Source organism: Leptonychotes weddellii, chromosome 2 (assembly GCF_054177405.1).
Source record: "Leptonychotes weddellii isolate Sample4059 chromosome 2, ASM5417740v2, whole genome shotgun sequence".
NCBI lineage: Eukaryota > Metazoa > Chordata > Mammalia > Carnivora > Phocidae > Leptonychotes > Leptonychotes weddellii.
The window spans coordinates 14,419,490-14,424,240 of record NC_138370.1 but is presented as its reverse complement, the minus strand read 5'-3'; the positions used below and the strand labels follow the sequence as shown (position 1 = coordinate 14,424,240).

Below are 4,751 nucleotides of genomic sequence, written 5' to 3'. Positions count from 1 at the left end.
AGGAATGGCTTCTCCCCTAAAGTCTCTGTAGAGAGCATGGTCCTGCTGAACGCCTTCAAATTTCTGGCCTCCAGAACTATGAGATAATAAATTAGTGGTTTTTAAGTCACTAAATGTGTGGCTATTTGTTACAGCGGTCCTAGGAAATTAAAATACAGGTGGTGAGGTTCCCATTGCCAGAAGTATTTAACAGGCTGGATTCTACTTCTGAGAGCAATGTTTTGGAGACCATCCTTGCTTGGGGCAGGAGGCTGAATTGTGATATCTCACGCTGTTTTCAATTCTGGGCTTCTGAACTTGTCACTTTCAACTAGCTAGCTCACCAAAATCATAGTCTCATCCTGTTGCTTACTCTATCGTTTCTATGCCATTAGGCTTAATGGCTAGAACACTACTATTTGGCTACTGATAGATGACTGGAGATTTTATTTCCCAAGTTGTAAAAAGACGAACTTGATCTATACACCCTCTCTTTCTTTTCCTTTTCTCTCTTTTTTTTCTTGACACAAAAGGTTGAATCAACTAATGAAAAAATTAGCTGTTCCGATTATGCAGCTGTCATTTTTCATGCTCCTTGGGACTATTTGCTGGAAAAATAAATGGAGTTGGGCTGCTACATTTGTTACCAAATCATTGGAAATTCCCTTATTGCACTTTGAATCATCCTGAGACACACTTATTTTTAGCCATTTTCCTGATGTTGTCATAAATCAGGGTTCATCTCTACATCCTTGTGACTCATGTCTCATCTGCATAAATAAATATTGAGAAGTGGTAAGTAAAAATTTCTCTTTCCTTTTAAATAAGGAATTTAGGCAGATGACAAGACATTCTGAATATCTGGAAGTTAGAAGTCCATTTCACTAAAATTGAACTGATTTTATTCTACCACTCTTTCTCCAAATATTAAAAGTCAGTGATTACATAGAACCCTTTGGATGGTTTTCTGGGTATTTTTAACAGATTTAATTTTTTATATCCCTATTTCAGATAATATTTGATGATTTTTCATGGACATACCCTACGTACAGCTGAGCATTACATATTTACGTGTGTTATGGAACATTTGGTTGCAGATATAACCTTAGTGTTAGCAAACATGTATAAGCCTTATAAATATTGGATTTTGTATATGAAGTGAATTGTAATCACCAGTAGATGCCAAAGCGGTGACATACGAAGATCTCTTGGCTTTATTGTAATCTTGTCTGCTCCTAGTCTTAATCCTATTATTCTCCATTGTCCTTTCATAATATCCTTCACTCCCTGCCCTATTCAAGGAGCTCACAATGTAGAGGAAGAGGTAGAGGCTGGGTCAGATTTGGATTTTTTTTTAATTTTATTTTATTTCATAATGATAAATATATTCTTTATCCCTATCCCCTGTTTCCCCCCAAGCCCCACACCCCCTCACCTCCCCTCTGGTAACTATGTTTGTTCTCTATAGTTCAGAGTCCGCTTCTTGGTTTGCCTCTCTCTCTGTTTTTTTCCCTTTGCTTGTTTTTTAGTTTCTTAAATTCCATGTATGAGATCATATGGTATTTGTCTTTCTCTGACTGACTTACTTTGCTTAACATTATACTCTCTAGCTCCATCTGTGTTGTTGCAAATGGCAAGGTTTCATTCTTTTTTTATGCCTGAAAGGCATTCCATTGTATATAAACACCACATCGTCTTTATCCATTCATTAATTGATGGGTACTTGGGCTGTTTCTATAATTTGGCTATTGTAAATAATGCTGCTATAAACATGAGGGTGCATGTATCCCTCTGAATTAGTGTTTTTGTATTCTTTGGGTAAATACCCAGTATCTAGTATGATTACTAGATCATAGGGTAGTTCTATTTTTAACTTATTGAGGAAGTTCCATACTGTTCTCCACAGTATCTGCACCAGTTTGCATTCCCACCAATAGCACAAGAGTGTTCCTTTCCTCCACATCCTCGCCAATACTTTTTGTTTCTTGCGGTGTTGATTTTAGCCATTCTGACAGGTGTGAGGTGATTTTATTATACAAATAAAGGGGAGTCATTGAAGGCTTTTGACTACAGAAAAGATTTGCTCTCTGAAAAGCTCAGAATGATCTGAATGGAAGGTTAAATTGGAGGGAAAAGAGCTGGTCCCAGGTCATTCTTCTTTTCAGGCATTAAGTTTGGAAAATGGTATTCTGGAAGAGTGATGGGGAAGGAGAAAATCAACGGGGTCACCAGGGGAAAAAAAAAAAAAAACAATGGGACCTGGGAGGTGGAGGAAGACAGCAGGAAAGGCCATCCTGTGTCGCCTCAGAGTCTGTCCTGCTACCTCATTAAAGACGTGATCATTCCAAGGAATTCAAGAGCTGCCTAACCTGATGCTCAAATCATCAGGAAAAAATCCAGTAATATCCTTGCAAATCCACACAACTTGAAACTCCATTTGAATTGAATCCCAGTTGTTCAAAACAAACTCCTAAAAATCAAATGACAGCTTCGTTGCCCTACTTCACGCCGTTCCTAAGCAGGATAAGCAAACTTTCAACCATCTGTTGTTTTCCCAGCTTGCTAGAGCCAACTCTAGAACTTACCCCTCAGTGCAGTCACTTCTTGCTTTATTAATTTTTAGCCCAAAGTAAAGACATTTTCTATGGTGTGTGTATATGGATTAGTGAATCTGGGTTGGGGGGTGGGGAGGAAGCGTCTAGTGGGAGGTTTCAATTCTGCTTTCCCCAGTCCTGGCATAAGACCCGGCTGCCGTCTTCCCGCCACCCTCCCTACTGACTCTACAGTGATCTTTTATTTGCAGCACTTGACTGAGCCATTCCTAAATGCCTTTTATCCCAGGCTGAATGTAGTCTGACCACTTAGCTTCCACGTGGCCATATCCCTTCCGTCTTCCGCCTTTACCAGGGTGCGCTCTCCCAGCACATCGCTCTGCAGTTAGGCGCCCCTTGCTGCCGGCGGGGAAGGAAAGGCTGCACAGCCTAGGATCCCAGCCTGAATGGCACTCACCACGCCCACCGCAGGGCAGGAGATGCAGGACAGTGCGCCCTGCAGAAGGATGTGGTGGTTGCCCTTCAACCTGCTTGGTCCCAAGAGTCGGAGTAAGGGTTCCTCTAGATTCTTCAGATCTGAAGAGGTCGTTTTATTTTATGCGAGTCACTCAGAATTTAAGGTTTCATTGGGCCCAATACTATACCTTTGGGGGCCTCAAATGATCTTTTCAAAAATTACTAGACATGTAGATTTGCATGTGCCCCGGCCCCAGGTCCCTCCCACAACTGCTCAGTTCCCCTCGGGAGCTCCAAAGTGAAAGATGAGAGTGACCCCACGCGGGTCTCTCCAGGGCGGCTCCGCTTCCGCAGGGGCTACGGTTCCGATGTGAGTGACCGTGACATTTCAGCATAGGGGCCTCCCCAGCTGTCTTCACGTGATTGCACAGCCCAAGTGCTGTTTCCAGGCTGTTTCTGGGCGTTAGGCTGTGTTCCCAGCACTTCGGGTTTGGACACCAGGTCGTCTAGCTTCTCCCCTCGCTCTCACAGAGGCTCCATGGTGCTGTGCAGAATGATTCTGGTCGTGTCCAGCTCAGCCCACACCTTGGGCATGGGGTCAGCTTCTCCGAGGTTCTGGTATCTCCTGAGAACAGTAGCAGGGGATCAGACTGGCCACTCTATCTTGTCGACCTGCTTAGAGAGTTCATCTAGTACCTTCTCCGGCAGGGCAAAAGCCCCCAGGGATGGATATTCACTGTCCATTAGGACCATTCCTGCAAGGCTGTCGTTTTGGATGTAGATGTGGTACAGACATTCTAGTTCTTTGACAGAAGCTCTGCAGCCTTCTGCCGAGGGCTCCACATTCAGTTGACTTGTGAAGGTCATGAACTCCTGAGCACTGGACCTCTGGAAGAAGCTGAAGGAGGACATGTCGTCCATGGCTTTGAGCAGCACCGCCTTGGGCTCGCCTTTGTACAGGACACTGAGGCCTAACAGCTTCATGGAGCTGCACCCTCCGGCCGCCCGTCCAGGCCCACCTGGCCTCTTGCCCAGCCACCCACCCAGGCCAGGTGACAGCTCTCAGGAAGAGCCCAGCCGCCCTCCTGGGCACAGGAGGCTATGACAGTTGGGACACCAGCTTCCTCTTGATGAGGTCATTTTAAGAATAGATCAAGAAACCAGCACATTTAATAGAAGTGTTTTGCCAATAGCAGGAGACAGAGGGTCTAGTGTTGCTTTTGCCATTAACTAGCTCCATGACTCAGGAAAGACACTGAAACTTGAACCATCTGAGCTTCAGTTTCCTGGAAAATAAAAGCTACATTAAATCAACAGTAGTGGGGCGCCTGGGTGGCTCAGTCCGTTAAGCGTCTGCCTTTGGCTCAGTTCGTGATCCTGGGGTCCTGGGATCAGGCCCTGCATCAGGCTCCCTGCTCAGCGGGGAGTCTGCTTCCCCCCTCCCACTCCCCCTGCTTGTGTTCCCTCTCTCCCTGTGTTTCTCTCTGTCAAATAAATAAAGTAAAATCTTAAAATCAATCAATCCATCAATCAACGTAGTCACCTCAGAGGGATGGAAGATATTATGACCACTTGGAAGGGTAGGTGTGTGTGCTTAACACTCATGCCTGAGTGTTATAAGAATGTTATAAGAATGTTAGAGTTTAGGAGGGAGGAAACCAAGAAACCAGGGGTAGATATTTTTAAAAAGTTCTGGAGATGCTTTTGATAGAAATCATCCCTGTCTTCATCCCCACCACTTCCTGATAGAGAATCTCTGGATTA

The 4,751-nt window shown here is 44.4% G+C and overlaps 1 pseudogene; it reads right to left on the bottom strand.

Annotated features, from left to right (window-relative positions):
- Positions 1–2,068: 2,068 nt before the first annotated feature.
- LOC145720296 (synaptobrevin homolog YKT6 pseudogene) lies at positions 2,069–4,261 on the bottom strand (annotated as a pseudogene).
- Positions 4,262–4,751: the final 490 nt, after the last annotated feature.